This window comes from Austrofundulus limnaeus, unplaced genomic scaffold (genome assembly GCF_001266775.1).
Source record: "Austrofundulus limnaeus strain Quisiro unplaced genomic scaffold, Austrofundulus_limnaeus-1.0 Scaffold65, whole genome shotgun sequence".
Classification (NCBI taxonomy): domain Eukaryota; kingdom Metazoa; phylum Chordata; class Actinopteri; order Cyprinodontiformes; family Rivulidae; genus Austrofundulus; species Austrofundulus limnaeus.
Genome location: NW_013952467.1, coordinates 406,078 through 424,131, shown reverse-complemented (window position 1 = coordinate 424,131; position 18,054 = coordinate 406,078). Strand labels below are relative to the sequence as shown.

Sequence of the window (18,054 nt, the reverse complement as noted above, 5' to 3'; positions counted from 1 at the left end):
ATCCGTACAACTTGACATGTAATATTCCTGCTGGAATGTAAAGGTTTACAAAATAAAATTTTCATAAATGTTTGAGATTGCATCTGCTTTAAAACAGCATCAATCCATTTTTCCACCATACCCAATTCGAAAGATTTGAACTATTCTATTTGAAGGATTTCTTAAATGCATTTAAAATAGACGAGTCAAAATGTTTAACAACAATACACTCTAAAATGATCACCAAGTGTTTGGTGTCAGTAACCCTCAGAGTCACTTTGATAAAACGCAGCACGTGTTTGTCTGTGCAGACATACAAAGGTTCTTTGTGATTTTTCAAGTAATTGAATTTCTTTTTAATTTTTTTCCTCACTTGTTTAAGGACACTCATTAAAATCGATTGTGCTGCTTGTAGGACCAGCATGAAGTGCTTTCTTTGTCTCTGCTTCAACATGATGGACTCAGTGTTGTCAGAACCTGTCAGACCTCTCCTCAGTCGGAGAGTGTGTTGGAGCGCAGCTAGAAGAAAGTGCGTGACAAAGGTTGGCACCGAGAGCAGAGTTGGCGTCCACAGACCAGATTTGGACTTGTTTTATTGCCTTCCCAAAAAGTTCGACATCTGTTAGATCACAATCAATCTCACATGCTAATAATTTTTCCCCTAATATTCACACCTAATGTTCCAAATCTTTGGAGAAAGCTGTAAACTACTTTATATCAACACAGTATGTTAAATAAACTAAAGGCTCTGGGAGTTTGAAATGATTTAAACTGTGTTGTTGTTTAATGATAACAGTTTGTTAAAATGCTTAAATAACTTATGTTCATTGATTAGTCAAATAACATTTAAAAATGAAATCTGTTCATTTTCTCTACAGTTTTCCATGCATGATGCCTATCCCCAGCATTTATCGTGTAAAAGCCAGAATACACCTGGGTTGTGAGTCCGTCACAGGACCGCATAAAGAAAACAATCATTCACACTCATTAATCCAGCATGGTTCTTTTTATTTTTTATTTATTTTTTGGTCTGGAAGATGAAATCAGTGTTCACAGAGAAAACCCACACATCAGCAAACATGTTGAAGAAGACAACAGCTTTAATCATGTATTGCCCACAAAAATATACAGCGGGTAAAATAAGTATTGAACACGTCAACATTTTTCTCAGTAAATATATTACTAGAGGTGCTAATGACATGAAATTTTCACCAGATGTCGGTAACAACCCAAGTGATCCATATATACAAAGAAATCAAACCATAAATGTCCAGAAATGAAGTTATTTGTAATAATGTGGAATGGCACAGGGAAAAAGTATTGAACACACTTACTGAAATTCATCTAATACTTTGTACAAAAGCCTTTGTTGTCAATGACAGCTTCAAGATGCCTCCTGTTTGGAGAAACTGGTCGCATGCATTGCTCAGGTATGATTTTGGCCCATTCTTCCACACAAAGAGTCTTCAAATCTTGAAGGTTTTGTGGACCTCTTCTATGAACTCTGATCTTTAGTTCTTTCCATAGATTTTCTGTTGGATTCAGGTCAGGTGATTGGCTGGGCCATTCCAGCAGCTTTAGTTTCTTTCTCTGAAACCAACTGAGAGTTTCCTTGGCTTTGTGTTTGGGCTCATTGTCTTGCTGAAATGTCCAGCCATGTTTCATCTTCATCATCCTGGTAGATGGAAGCAGATTTTTATCAAGAATCTCTCTGTACATTTTTCCATTCATCCTTCCTTCAATTATTTGAAGTTTGCCAGTACCATATGCTGAAAAACAGCCCCACACCATGATGTTYCCACCTCCAAACTTCACTGTTGGTATGGTGTTTTTGGGGTGATGTGCAGTGCCATTTGACCTCCAAACATGATGTGTATTATGGCATCCAAACAGTTCAGTTTTGGTCTCATCTGACCAGACTATATTCTCCCAGTATTTCACAGGCTTGTCTAAATGTTGTGCAGCAAACTTTAGAGCTTCAACATGCTGTTTCTTCAGCAGTGGAGTCTTGCGTGGTGAGCGTACCATACCAACAGTGAAGTTTGGAGGTGGGAACATCATGGTGTGGGGCTGTTTTTCAGCATATGATACTGGCAAACCAAATAATTGAAGGAAGGATGAATGGAAAAATGTACAGAGACATTCTTTATAAAAATCTGCTTCCATCTACCAGGATGATGAAGATGAAATGTGGCTGGACATTTCAGCAAGACAATGACCCCAAACACAAAGCCAAGGAAACTCTCAGTTGGTTTCAGAGAAAGAAAATAAAGCTGCTGGAATGGCCCAGCCAATCACCTGACCTGAATCCAACAGAAAATCTATGGAAAGAACTAAAGATCAGAGTTCATAGAAGAGGTCCACGAAACCTTCAAGATTTGAAGACTGTTTGTGTGGAAGAATGGGCCAAAATCACACCTGAGCAATGCATGCCACTAGTTTCTCCATACAGGAGGCGTCTTGAAGCTGTCATTGACAACAAAGGCTTTTGTACAAAGTATTAGATAAATTTCAGTAAGTGTGTTCAAGACTTTTCCCCTGTGCCATTCCACATTATTACAAATAACTTCATTTCTGGACATTTATGGTTTGATTTCTTTGTATGTATGGATCACTTGGGTTGTTACCAACATCTGGTGAAAATTTCATGTCATTAGCACCTCTAGTAATATATTTACTGAGAAAAATGGTGACGTGTTCAATACTTATTTTACCAGCTGTATTTTTATTGCAGAAAACAAAATATGTTAAAACAAGGTATGCTATGTATCTTCTGTGAGTAAAATCAACCTGTTTAATGAAATTGATGAGCGATGGTAATGTTAAACGTAAGTAGAAGAGTAACGATTTGTAAATGACACAAAGCTAAACTGGTTGTTAGGGTTTGCAACTTGTAGCATTTTAAATGCTGCGGTTCTGGTCAGCTTTTTCTGTTCAAAAATTATTTTGTGTTTGTTCTCATCTAATGCATTCTAACCTTTCATTGTGTTCTTTGGTTTCACGTTCTTGTTTGCACTTGTTTCACATCTGGTTCTGATTTCTAATCAGCTGGTATTCTCATTGTTTTTTTTCCTCCTCCTCATTACTAGTTTTTAGATCCTTATTGCTCCTTTGTCTGTCCTGCCTTACTTTAGTTTTCTCAGTTCTTGTTCAGCCTGTTTAGTTTGTGCTTTGGAAATAAACAATATTGCTTCTATCAGCCTGTCTGCTGCATTCATCTCCCTATGCCAACACAAAAATAAACCTTTTTATATTAAAACAAAGCAATTTTGCACTATGAAACACAAGCAATGTTAAAAGAATGCCAGAGCAAATAATGATGCCCCCAAGTAAAATAAGGTGAAACAGGTTTTACATTATTAACTAAAGTTCGGATGAATTCATTTGATTAGTGAAGTCCTGCTGCATTTCAGCAGAAATTCAACCTCCATAAGAAACAGGTGCTGAGTCAGTGAGGAAAGGAATGTCAGAGGAATGGGGAGGGAAAGGATTGCGTGTCTGAGTGTGGATGTGGGCAAGAAAGACAGTGCGAGGTGGTTGTACATGTGCGAAGAGAGTGTGTGAGTAATATTGAGGGAAAGCCAGGGAGCTGCAGCGAGAACAAGGGGAGGAGACTCTCTGGGGGTTGCGTGCGGACATCAAATGTTTACCTGTAACAAAAAGAAAGGGGAAGGTGTAGAAGGCAAAAAAGAAAAAAAGGAGAGGGAAAAAAAAGAAGGCCGGGGTTTACAGGGGTGGGCGGGGAACCAAAGCCTGAAGCATGAGCTTCGCACGCAACTTAACAATACTACCTTTATAAAGACTGCAATGCATTAGTCAGTGAGCACACTCACACACGCTTACACACACACCTACACACACTATTCACACAAGATATCACACTCAGGTACACACGCCATGGAATTCAGAAGACATAGATGACTGAATAATGGAACTTGCACCTGAGCTCTTCATGTGAAAAAAAAATTAAATAAAGTTTTCCTGATATTCAAATCAAAAGCAGACGATTCTGTGGCTGCACACTACAACCAAACACATCTGTGGAACAGCTGGAATTCAAGTTTGGCAGTGGTGGTTCTTGTGTTCACATGGGCTCAGTCTGAAACAAAAATATAAAAATAAAAGTTTCCCTTTCATCTCAGACCCTCCTTGTGGTTAACATCTTAATTTTGTTTCAAACTGGTCTACAAATAAAAAAAAGAGTTACCTTTTGTTGCAGAAACCTCAAAGGGTTTGGTTTATTTACTAGCTGGCACTCGTGCTGGATTTGTGGTTCTATTTTTTTAATTTCTTTGGCTCTTGTATCTCCCATCTATAATATCATAGCTCCCCATCTCTAAGTTGCCTTATTGCAGATAAAAAGCCTTGAAAACCTGGACCAGTGTGGGGAAATAGGCTGATAATACATCATTACAAACAGCAGTGTGATTGTTTAAAATGTCTTGTGCCTGCTAATATAACAACACCTCTGAATTACGAGCTGTACTTGCACACCGTGCTGGTAAAGATCAGTATTTTTTTCCAGTTTTACTGTATTTTATGACATAACATTAACATTTGGCATTCCCTCAACTTTGATTGGCAGCTAGCGTGTAAAAGGCAGAGTTATTTGAATTTAACCCAGGGTGCCTGCGGTCAGCACAATATGTGTACTATGAATAATTTGGCTCCTCCACTTGTGTGTGGAGAAAAAAAATTAAAAAGCAAGAGAGCAACATACACCCACTTAAGATCAGGGCTTTCTTTCTAGTGTCTTCAGTCAGAGCGCACGTACAATGGAGAGCATTGTTCAGCTGGCAGGCCCCTGCGTGCCGGCTCCCCCTCCATACCTGAGCTCAGAGACAGGTGTATTTCTCCTAGTCACGCATAGCCCAGCCACACTCCCAGCTCCCAACACACTGCTCGACACTAAGATTGCTCACACACTAAGCTAGAAGTTTATTCATTGAAGAGAACTATAGACATGCTGATCTTCCATTTTCCTAATTTCTTCAGTTTATATTTTACTCATCCACCAAAAAAATAAAAAAGAAAAAGAAAAATGTGACTACAAAGTACAAACTAACTAAAATATTCTTTCTATAACAGCATTTAGAATCAAATGGCTTAAAACTCAATACTTTTAAGCATACAAGTCTCAAACTCTCCAGAGAATGACAAGCTCTGCAAATCTTTATCAAGGTTGTTTCTTTTGTTCTCCCGAATTAAAACTCTGATTGAATCCACGAGGAATGCTGATGTCACCTTAAGAGCGCTCCAAAAACACTTCATCGTTTCAGGTACAGGCTTTGATTTTCTCCGCTTTTCTCCTGTGTACTAGGAGAAAACCCACACATGCACGGGGGGGAAAAATATGCAAACTCCACCCTGAAAGGCCCCAGGCTGGAGGCAATCTTGTGCTTGTTTTACTGAGAGGCAACAGCTCTAACCACTTCTCTGCCATGCTGCCACAATATCAAGAATTTAGGCAGAATTTGTGCTGATGTATAAAAACTGTAAATTTACATACTTTGAAACTGATCAAATTTGAATATTTGAGCATTTGAGCAGAAGGAAAATCAAGTCTGTCCTTTGTTTTTATTACTGTACAGTGGTTAGCATAGTAGCTGTTCACAGTTTGCGGACTCAGTCTTTAACAGATTTTTTTCATAGACCCTGACTATTAGTCCCTTTGATATTATGGAAACTGGAAATACAGTACAGTAAGAAAAATATTTTTTCCTGCCTTTTCATGAGTTTTCAAGCTAATTTATTAAGAACAATATAATTTACTAATGCTATAACATAAATATTAACAGAAATTCATTGATTTCCACCTTCAAACAGTACAAAGGGGTGTGTAGCTGCTAACTGTTTAGCTCTCGTGTATTTTTTTCCTTTGCTGGATTGCATCCAGTATTTATGTTTTTTTTCACAATTCGGGGGAACCCTAAGAAAGTAACCCTGTGGCAATCGGGGTTTCACTGTACATTCAGTATATATTTTTCAATAAGCATTTTTGATGCTTTTGCAACTTGATTGTTTATCAACCACTCCACTTATCCGGGGTCGGGTCTCGGGGGCAGCAGCCTAAGCAGAAAGACCCAGACTTCCCTCTCCCCAGCCACTTGGACCAGCTCCTCTGGGGGAATCCCAAGGCGTTCCCAGGCCAGCTGAGAAACATAGTCCCTCCAGCGTGTCCTGGGCCTTCCTCTGGGTCTCCTCCCAGTGGGACATGCCCGGAACACCTCACCAGGGAGGCGTCCAGGAGGCTTCCTAACCAGATGCCCGAGCCACCTCAACTGGCTCCTCTCAACGTGGAGGAGCAGCGGCTCTACTCTGAGTCCCTCCAGGATGACCGAGCTTCTCACCCTTTCTCTAAGGGAGAGCCCAGACACCCTGCGAAGGAAACTCATTTTGGCCGCTTGTATCAGCGATCTCATTTTTTCGGTCACTACCCAAAGCTCGTGACCATAGATGAGGGTTGTAACGTAGGCCGACCAGTAAACCAGTAAACTTTGCCTTCTGGCTCAGCTCTTAACCACAACTGATCGATGGAGAGCCTGCATCACCTCTGATGCAGCACCAATCTGCCTGTCGATCTCCTGCTCCATTCTTCCCTCATTTGTGAACAAGACCATGAGATCCTTAAACTCCTCCACTTGGGGCAGGACCTCCTCCCCGACCCGGAGAATTCACTCTATGCTTTACTGGCTCAAGACCATGATCTCAGATTTGGAAGCACCGATCCTCATCCTGGCCACTTCACACTTGGTTGCAAACCACAGTTAGTTATTATAAGCCCATTATAGACACAAGCTCAGCGTTACAGGTCTGAATTATTTTATTGTCATTTCATATATTATTTTGTCAGTCCACTCTATCACCCAATGAAAGATGTGTTTACCCACATAAAGCCACAAGAAATAGTCATAAACAATTCAGGGTTACAGCTCAGCTCCTCCATGCTAAAAAGGAAAAGCTTGTTTGAGTAAAAAATAGAATAACAATTTTAGTATTGCACTGAGCAAGAAGTAAAGAGAGACGACTTGGAAGAGGGGAAGTTAATTTACCAAAGTTTTATGATTAGCGTCATTCATTGAGTAGTTGGAAACAGGTTGCCTTGTTCATTTTCAAGGTTTTCTTTGAAAAGTCCTCTCTTCTCCAGATCCAATGCACCCTGAGGTGCTGGAAGGAATCCAACCCTATGAGTTTCATAGCACAAGAGGATTAGCTCTTTATCCTATGTGCTTCCATAGAAAAGAGATGCACGGCACATTCTGTCTCACTGTGTAAAACAGGCACAAGCCTTTTTCTAACCAGTTCTCACATAAGAAATCTTCACCCACATCACTTTGAAAACTTGCCTTGACCCAGGCTGAGCTTCATTTAGACTTTCTCACAGGAAGGCCAAGAAAAAAAAAACAAGGGAAAAAAAACAGATGGAGGCCAAACACGAAGCTACATCAGCTGCCAACCTGGAATCCAAATTCAAGTTTCCTGGTTGTTGTTTAACAAAATTATTACCAAATGAATGTGAAAGTGATGAAAATAATGAAAGTGGGGTTTATGCTAAACCGTAGAAACACAGCAGGCATTGATTGAAAAGCACCCTTTTGGTGACATCACAGCCATGATAATCCATCCCATATTACATTTTAAGATGGCCTGAGTGGCAGTAAGTCCTGCACTAATGCAACCCTTTGACTCTTTTTTTGGTCTCACAGCCTCTTGTTTTCTATCCTGTCGCTGAAGCTTGTGCACTCAGAGCCACATAAGGAAACATTTGTTCCCACTCGGGTTGAATGGAGCCTTGTGTTGGAGGTAATCAAAGAGATACAAGGGAATAGGACATCCAAACAGTCCAACACAAGGGCTCTGCTCTGAAGCCCCTCTCTGTCTGAGCTGGGGTAGTAACGAATTCACTCCAGTCTTAATCACTTTCAGAGCTCGTACTGGAGATATGACTGACTCAATTGTCCTCTGACTTTAAAGCCAAGACTGTTGCTTCTGGTAAATATTAGATTTGTTTCACCACCATCAGGATTTCCACGTTTTATAGATTTTCCAGATGTCTAATCGTGGAAAGGCTGTGAAAATGTTGTTTAGAAGTCATCCAAAGCCTCTTTACAGTCAATCCACCTCATTTTCCCTGGATTGCCTGATGCTTGCCTCCCATCTGCTGAAGCAGCCTTCAGAATGATTTTTTTTTTCACTCTGGATATGATTACCCTCGTCACACCAATCTGGAAAACATTTGTGTGCACATTACCGCATACCAACATACTGGTACGAGTGGGTGCACACTCATTGGTGCGCCTGCAGACATTATATTTACATTAGCCTTTGTTCTGAAGCCGACTGATTGCTGAGCGTGAAGGCAGAGGGAGCTTCTGGTGAAATTATTTGCATTCATCAAATAGTTTTGTCCACTTCCTACTTGTAAGATAAGCACCTCTGTTAATTCATTTGATTCATAATAACAAAAAAAGTGAGAAATTCTGTGAAAAAGAGTGAAGTCAACACAGTGAACCAGACAAAATGTAAACCCCCATTTTTTTTTCTTTCTATCATTTTTTCCTCTCTAAAGGAAAAGAAAACCCTTCACACAGCAGCGGTGGTTCAGGAATGCGAGACAGGAATGCTGTTGAGTTACTATAAAGGGGGTTTGATCACTGAAAACAATGTCTTTGTGTTTTCATCTCCAGCTCTAGTCACGCAATGCCATGCTCGCAGACCTCTGCAACTTTTCAACCTCTGCACACAAGAAAGCTATCAAGTACCTGCAATTGACAGAATCGCGTGCAATTCAGGTACTTCTGGACTCCACTGGAGCGCCGCCAAAAGATTAAAGGAAAAGCCGGAATGGAGCTTCACCTGCTCAGGTGCAGATGTAACCTGTCAGCTGGGGAAATATTAGATTTTTGGGACAGATTTAACCCTAAAGGCAAAAACGTTTATGGAAAAATTGATTTTTTTTAATATTTGAAGCCTTTGTTAAAATTAGTGTTTACAGTTTTTTTTTAGCTACGTTTAATCTCAGCTTCCCACCTTGAATTTGCGATACTTTTATTCTTTTTTGTGTAATATAAATATAGTGGATGTAATTGATTAGTTTTTTTTCTAAAGATATTTTCACTTTCCAAGCTGACCATCTCAATTTGCCACTCTGCACTGCAGACAACACTTGATTTGTTTCTTCTTTTTACTTTGCACTCCACTCCATGAGATCCATCCCCCCTTTTTTAAGTTCAAGGGATGTTATGATCCTATACGAGCAAGCCTGGAGGTGGTTAGGGCATGAAAGTGAGGTAAGAAAGACAAGAGATTCATTCATTGGAAGGTGATTCAAAGTATCTCTGTATCTCTGCACAGATGATCATTATTACTCACACACACCGCTCACACACTGCTCACACGCAACCTGGAATCCATCCAACAAGTCATAAGCAGTTGCAACAAGAATATAATACGTTCTATTTTTGACATAATGACTTACTGACTGTCAGCAACATGCAGTTGTTTTGCCAACTTTAGCAAATAATTGAAACTAAAAGGGATTTCCTTGACATCAAATGCATATTTAGATAAAATATTGAAAGAAATTAAATGCATATTGCTTGCCACTCATGTCAAGGTTTTGCACTATGAATGTAAGCCATTTTAATCAGCTTTGCTGAATAACATCATGCACAATTACATTATGATTTGGAAGTGAATCTTTGAAAAGGAAACATCAAATTTAGCTTAATTTCTGCAAAACTGATGAAGTTATAGAGATTTTTCTGTTTGTTAAGATTGGGTGAAGGTGAATCTAAAAGTTTCTTAGAACCAATGACTTCATAGGAGCTGCGTTAGAATTTGTTGGTGAGATATTTTGCTAACAAACAAACACACACACACATTTTGTCTTTGGTATTGGGTGATAAGGACATCTTAATGAAATGCATGTAAGTGTTAAAAAGTGATGTTTTACAAAAGTGATGACTATTTTAATTTATAAATATATTTTTATAGTTGCACCCCTCTTGTCACTAGTGAACATTTCTTCTAATATTCTAATGTTTGGAATCCACTCTTTATATATCCTGAATCTAAATAGCGCACAAAGAAACTGGACTTCACTTCCCATGATGCCTCGCGCGCCTACGTCTCTCTGCAAGCGGCGTGTGTCTGAGCGCTCCGCTCCAACCATGGCTCAGTGAGGCTGCGGCTCTCTGCAGGGGAGGATCGCTGCCGCGGCGGGTCACCATCACCTCACAGCACCGGACTCTCTTTAGGACACGAGCAGCCTCTGCTGAGGTCGGAAACAATCCCCGCGATCGATCCGTTCCTTCCGTTCCATTCATCCCCCGCAAGGATTTATTTCTGAGGATCACGCAGCCCTTATAATAAGACAGCGGCGCTGACACGTGCGGAGAAGTTTGTCAAAAGAAATCTGACGATCAGGACAACAGCTGGTGGATTAAAAACAGCGGGTCTTCTTGGATGTAAACATGATTGAACTACAGGGGGGGACTGGTTCTTCTGTCCTGCTGCTGGACAAGCTGGATGAGTCTCCCGGGATATTTTGGGATCCACGCGTGGTCAGCAGGGATGATCTGTGTGGAAATTCATATCATGTGTATAATTTATGATTCCTCCCCATGTCACAAGGAAACATCACCCATATCCTGGAATATATTTTTAAAAGATGCTATCAAGATGCTTCAGTGATTTGGATAATAAGATTCTCTTGAACAAACAGGTAATTATATGATTTGTTTTCTTTCTTAATGAAAGTTTATTTTTAATAATTTAATGATGCATTTTCTGAAGTTCCTCACTGTCTGTTTTGGTCAAAGGTTTTGTCCTTATCTCCCCTAACACACCCATCTTGCCAGTATCTTCAAACTGAGTTGCAGTTAAATCCTCGCCTGGGACCAGCACAGTCAGACACATTCAGGTCCAACTGCTCCAAGTCAGAAAGTTGTTCCGTTCGAATCGTTAATTCTGGACTTGATGTCACTATTTTTGTCTGACCATGTCCGCTCAACCTGTTTTTCTTTTTATTTATTTATTCATTTGAATAAGTTGGACTCCTGCACCTGCAGAGCAAAGCTTTCTCACAGAGCAGAGGTTCTGTCAGAAACTCCAGTGGTCACTTCTCCATACAGTGAGTCCATTCAGGTGACAGGGAGGGGGTCTGTCCTGAGAAGCCCCTGTCAATCTCTCTGCTCCTGACTCATGAAGTGTCAAATCCATGCTGGCTTTAAGGCTCCGTTAAAATAAAACCTTACAGGTGCATGTTTTTTTTTTCTTGAGTTGGTAATTTTGGAGACATAATGCTCCTGTGTTAGAGGTGTGTGCACCTTTCACCTAACTCTTCCAGTCTTGAACATTTTCATCTACAATAAAGAGTCTCATCTGACTATCAGGCACAGCATAGAGCCCTACTATATGCACACCACCCCCACAATACACACCCCCTGTATTAAAAAAAAATCTTCTCCAAACAAGACCCCCTTTCTCCACTGAAGAGGGACCCTCTGTCTTGAGCCAAGTGACTCTCATGGCCAGCATTGACGGTGGGACACTTGCTTCACAAAAGGAGCTGAAGTGTCAAATAAACTCGGTCAGAGCCCCCCGACACACAAGAATTCCTTTATCTGGCACCCTGGGAGGCAGACAAAGGCAGACTTTGTGTCAGTGAGTAGGCCTTGACTAAACAACACACAGCTTTTTTTTTTTTTTTTACTCTTCTTCTCACAACTTCAGCCTCTTCTTCCTCCTCCTCCTTTTCTTGTTTAAACGGCAGAGCGGGAACATGTCTGCTGATGTGACCTCTGCTCGCTCAGCATCTGTCCTGCAGCCTCGCTTCATGGACTCCTGGACGTTTCCTAAAGAAACAGGCCCACGTGACGCTCACAGATCCCAAAAACAGACATCAGAGCAACCATTTATGTTTCCATGAGGGCATTTTGTCCACCCCCCCACCCCTTTATGTGTAATTGTGCATATTTGAGACCATATTTGAAACGCTAAAGCTGGAATTCACTTTCTCCCAGCGCAGTGTGCGCTGTCACACGATACGCTTGTGGTGAACCGCAGCAGAAAAACATACGCAGCAGGGTAAAACGCAACAACCCTGGTCTTATTTTACTCATTTGTACTCTCCATATTTTAGGAAGTTTCTCATTATACAAAACTCTCTATTTTTGCATTTTCACTTTATTTTTTTATGATTTTACTTTTAGAGCAGTGGTTCTGGTACATTCAGTCTTCTCATGATGCTTGATTAATACGATTTTACTTAAAAAGCCTCCAAGTCAAACAATGAGTTTCTAATGGTCTGTTTTAATTTTAAAAAAGTTGTATTAAAAGTCAATCAAGTGGCCTTTAGTTGGAGCCGGTTGGCCCCAGTGATGCACATGTTCATCGCCCCCCCAGGCATGCTAATGCAGGCCTACAGAGAGAGCAATAGTCCCTCAGCACACTGCTTTGGGTAAACAGATAGAGTTGCTGTGGCCGGGCGTGTTAATGGCGCGTTTATGACCTTAAGTTGAGTGGTGATTTGTCATGTCTGAACCGGGGGCCCAACTCGGGTCCCCGGACTTTGATCGAGCTCGTGCGGTGACAGAAAAGTGGACTTTTTTGACCACTTTAAGGAGGCCGGCTTGCCTCATTATAACCACACTCCGCTTTTGTATCAAATATGACCTCATATCTCATGAAGGTGGAAAGCTCAGGTCTCTGGGAAATCTCCCTCCATCATCAGTGACAGATGGGAGCCTTGAAGACTTTCATGAAAATAGATTAGACTGTTAAAAAGGAAAAAAAGGTTGGGGGGGGATAAAGCTGTTGTGTGTCTTTGGACAGAAAGCTCCATTTAAGCTCAGCTTGAGTGTGTTTAGAATGGGCTCTAAAGTTTGTCTAAACAGGGGAACTGTCATTTATTAGTAGTGCAGGAACAATGGGGAGCTTGTCTCCAGGGTGGTGGTTGGGGGGAACTGAGAAGGGAGGGGTGGTGAGGGGGTCAGAGGGGGCCAGTGAAGCCAGGGGAGGGTGGCCTGAGATTGGGCAGCAGCTTCTGACCAAGAACAAGCCTCTGTCTGATGAAGAGAACTGCTGACCCTTCCTGAGGAAAATGGCACCTTTGTTTCGAGGTGTATGTGTTTGTGCCTGTTTGTTTATGTCTGCGAACAAGAAGAGAGACGTTTTTCCAAAAGCTGCCAGCGATTTATAAAGTTTTTTTTCTCCTCAATATATAATGCCTCTGTTTTACCTTTCAAGATTGATTTTTACATTGCTTAGTGGCTTGTAATGTGAAATTTTGCATAATTTATGAGCTATTTCTCATATAATATAAAAAAAGATGTATATACCTGCATAACTTTCCTTTTAGATTTCCCACCTTAGAGGATTTATTAAACTGTCAATTACAAAAAAAAAAAAAAGCCAGTTCCTGAAGCTTTGACCAAACCACAACTCAACACTAATTATTGTTTTTGTGCTTTTGTCTGAGTTGTCTCACTATAATGCTTCCTTCCTACAGATCTAAACAGTTGTCCCTTTGTCTAACAATTGTTCATATTTAGAGTCAAGACACTGAAAACATGACCGACATGAGAGAAAGGGGTGAATACTGCCGCATCACAGTAAGGAGATTGTTAATTTCCTGCTAGGAAACCACAACTTAAAAGGTCAAGTGTGTGTATATTTGGTTATCCTGGTTTGGAAATTGTTAGGAAGTGGAGCACTCTGAGAAACAGGCAACTTGTGCTGGAGTGAGAGTGTGGTGCTGAGGCCTTTGAGCTTTTGGATATTCCTTTTCGAGTAAAATCCCGTCTTTAATCTCTGCCCTTTAAATCCTGAATAGCAAACTGGAACTCTCCGTAGACATAAGAACATGTAATGATGGGCGAAGGAAAGGCTCATCCTCTGTAACTCGCCCTTGACCTCCGCCACACCGTGCGTGTACACGTCGTAGAGTAAACAGGAAAAACACACAGCGCGGCACAGGGGCGTCTCTGTCCATCGCAGACAAGCAGACAGCTCTTCATTCAGAGTCGGCCTCAGAAAGGCTGAATTCAGCCACCTCACAGAAACGCTGTGCATCTGCAGAAACATTAAAAAAAACCAGGATGTATTGCTGAGAAATGGCTCAAATACAAACAAACAAGGAAGCAGTTGCGACTTGCAACTGAGGCGTTTGTTGCCCAGTTTGTTTTTGTTTCATGTCTGGGTTATCTTGATGGTTTCTGGTCCATTTTCAGCACAGATCTGATCTTCATGTGTGACGTGTAAAGAAAATGCTCAGGCTATGATAATCTGCAGTTTTAAATGCTTCCAATTCCAAACAAATGTTTCCTTTTTGTTTTTTGTTTTTTTGTTTTTGCCTCAGCGTCGACTTGGTTGTTACTTTCATTTTTGTTTAGGAAGGAAAATTCCTTCCTTTTGTGCTCCGCACTCACACACGTCACACTCCAGCAAGTCTGTGACCACGTTTGCCCTTTATTTGATGGGTGTGGGTCACTGTGGCAACCTCTTTTCCTCTTTCAGTAAATACATTTGCTTATTATGAAACTGGAAGCTGCAACAAAATCATATTGAATTCAAGTTATTGGAAACTTCTTGCAGGACAGCTGCTCAAAGGTTTAGTTTTCCAGGTGGTACAACAAAATAGTAAAGTTGTTGAAAATGACTTAATTTATCCTCTTTGTGGATACCTAAGTAATACAGGACTCAAGTGGTGCAATACGATTTAATATGACTAAAAGTAATCTCATCTTTGTCAAAAAATATGAGAAACTTTTTTTTAGCTTTTTAATGTGATGCTGCTGAGTAATATGTTATAACATATATTATTATGACTCAATAAATGTTTTTTTAAAATTTTTTAAACAAATTGTTTTTGGTGAGATCCTGCAGCAGATGTTTAATGTAGAAGATGTTTTTTTTTTTCCTAGAGGTTGACTTTATGCATTTCTTGAGCTTTGCTACCCTCTTGTGGACAAACCTTGCAACAACAGAATGTGTTCACCGGCCTGCAGTCCCAACTCTGGCCACTTTAAAACAAGTGGAATTTGTGTAAAACTTTCATTACTCACAGGAAACATGATTTTTTATATAAATAATATATAATAATTATATTCCCACCCACCCCTTGTTCAGCTGGGTGGGGTAGGTGACTCTTCATCTCATGCTGGGGTCCTCTACCAGAAGCCTGGGAGCTTGAGGGTTTTTTTCACAGTATACTTGCTGTTCCTAGGACTGCTTTTATCTGGACTGAGATGTCAGATGATTCTCCTGGTATCTGTTGGAGCAACTTCTCCAGCATGGGGGCCACTGGTCTGAGTGCTCAGATGGCACTGCAGTTGCCTTCACCTGCCACACTCATAGTTCTTCCCTGAGCCCTTATTTCTCCAGTTTCTCATGCTCCTTTTTCCTGATGTTGTGGTCACTTGGTATTGCGACATCCACCACAACGGCTTTCCTCTGTTCTTTATCCACCACCACAATGTCCGGTTGGTTCGCCATTACCATCTTGTCTGTCTGGATCTGGAAGTCCCACAGAATCTTAGCTCGGTCATTTTCCACCACCTTGGGGTCTCCCAGTTCGTACTCCACATTATGTTTTAGTACACTACCAACCACTTGGATATGGCGTTCGGTGTATTCCTTTCCTGCCAGTACCTTACACCCTGCTGTGTGATGTTGGATTGTTTCTGGAGCTTCTTTGCAGATCTTGAACCTGGGATCTTGGCAGATCTGGGCCTCAGTTTCTTTTCTGCCCAAAGCCTGCCACTGTGCTGCCAGGATCAGTGCTTCTGTGCGGTCCTGTGTTTTATATATTCACTGTTTGTTTAAAACAACATTTTATATCCACTGAGTAAATTAGTCATGTTTTAAGCATCCAAACTGTGGGCAAATTTTAATGTTTTAGTTTACAGTGAATTTAAATTTTTACTTGCTGTTCGTGAACATGAATTTGCAAATGCTGATTTTATTTATTTATTTACAAAACAAACAAAAAAACCCAATATATATTCAGCATCTCTGAGTTAACCAAACTGAGTTCCAAACTCATCAACAACACTAAAACCATCCCCAATAGTCTATGAGACTAACAATGATCCACAAATAAATAAATAAAATAATTACTGACCAAAGCAAATGTTATTTTTTTCCTTATTTATCCCTATCCTTTGCTAATAAATATTATTTTTCTTCTTTTTCTTCTTCTTCTTCTACTACATCTTCATCTTCTTTAGAGACCTTTTCTTTAAATTGAAAAATATCTTTACAAACAAAAAGACAGTTTCAATGGAAAGACAACAGAACACATAACAAGTAAAGTATGCCAGATGGAAAGGCTTCTACAATAAATACATTTCAAGGATTCAAGGATTTAAGGAGACTTTATTGTCATTCACATCACATGTGGTATTTACGTGAGGTGGAACAAAATTTGCATTCCCACGGTCCAGTTACACCCATAAGCAATTACAATACAAATACAATGGATAAATATAGAATAAAAGTAGAAWAGAGTAAAGTTAAACTAGATATACAAATATACAAATATCAGAGGTATAGGGGATAAGGAAAATGTGGAGTAGCAGCAGATTATAGCAGCAGAATCTTGCATACGTAAGTGTCAGTGCAGTGTGGAGTTTAAAAGTCTTACAGCTTCAGGAACAGTGTTGTATAAAGTACCACAAGTGATACTTGAGTAAAAGTACAAGAATCTTATCATAAAATTACTTTGGTAAAAGTTAAAGTCTCCTCTAAGAATATTACCGGTACTTGAGTAAAAGTCTTAAAGTATCTGATTTGTTTTGTACTTAAGTATCAAAAGTAAATTTCTGACATAAAATGTACTTAAGTATTAAAGTAAAAGTATTGAGTAAAAATGAGAGGTTAGATTTTCCAAATGCATTTTTTAAAGGTGTGCAGCTGTGATGGATTGTGTACAAATTAATATGTGTCAGAATGGTATATATTTATACTTCTTATCCAACCAAAATTAAATTCAAAGGCAAAGTTTATCGGGATAGAATTTATTTATTATTTTTTCAACAATAACGAGCCAGAATGAAATAGGAGTAATGACTTTCTACTTCTTACCTTTTTTTTAAAAAAATGTAGAGAGTAGAATGTACAGACAATTGTGTAAAAATGTAAGGAGTAGAAGTAAAAAGTTGGCTAAAAAACATACTCAAGTAAAGTACAGATAGCTGAAATTTCTGCTTAAGTACATTAACAAAGTATATGTACTTAGTTACTTTACAACTCTGTTCAGGAATGAAGCTGTTTCGCAGTCTTGCGGTTCTGCACTTGATGTCCCGCAGCCTCCTTCCTGAGGGGAGCGGGACAAAAAGTGAGTGGAGACGGGGAGGATTTAGTTAAAAAAAAACATTATGGTAAATAAATTCATTGATCTACCTCATTCATCCATATAGAAGCCTTTTTGTTTGTACTCTTAGAAACAGTGTGTGAATATACCTTAATTTCCTTACCCAAAACTGGGGGAAAAATGGTGAAAATGATGAAAACTCATATTATTAATTTTTTTTAATTTTGTTTGTTTGTTTGTTTTATCGTGTCCTGTCCAGCAATGTAAAACTCAGAATTGATGTCTGACTGTCCAAATGAAGCCCAACAGTTTTACATTCACAAGTGTAGCATAATGGTATTTCACCATGTTGCTCCACTTGATATGTATATTTAAACCTTTATTATAAATTATTTAGGGATTGATTTGTTATAACGGACACAGGGACTGAAAAATGTTAACAAAGGAGAGAAGAAGGAGAAAAGAGGAAAAAAGAGATTGGAAGGGAAAGGAGAATATATGAGGGAGAAGATATTAGTGAAAACTCACATTTGTGAATGCCTAAAAAGCAACACGGTTTGTAAAATTCTGTAGTTTTCAAGATTACCAGTAGAGGTCACTGTTTTACTAAAGGCATGCATCTGTTTTAGGTACAATAAGAACTTTTTGTTTTATTAAGCTTTTCAGGAGAAAGTTTTCCCATTGAGTAAAATTTGTAGAGGCCATTGCTTTATGAAATCATGTTATTATTATTATTATTATTATTATTAGTATTATTA

General features: G+C 39.6%; 1 long non-coding RNA gene across 4 annotated transcripts in view; it reads left to right on the top strand.

The window, feature by feature from the left end:
• Positions 1-10,140: 10,140 nt before the first annotated feature.
• Positions 10,141-18,054, top strand: part of LOC106518678 (uncharacterized) — a 60,096-nt gene continuing 52,182 nt past the window's right edge. Inside the window, exon 1 of one of the 4 annotated variants that reach the window (XR_001310348.1) lies at positions 10,141-10,705. This is a non-coding gene — a long non-coding RNA (uncharacterized LOC106518678). The remainder of the gene's footprint in view (positions 10,706-18,054) is intronic. The other 3 variants (XR_001310347.1, XR_001310346.1, XR_001310345.1) reach the window with 3 other exon arrangements.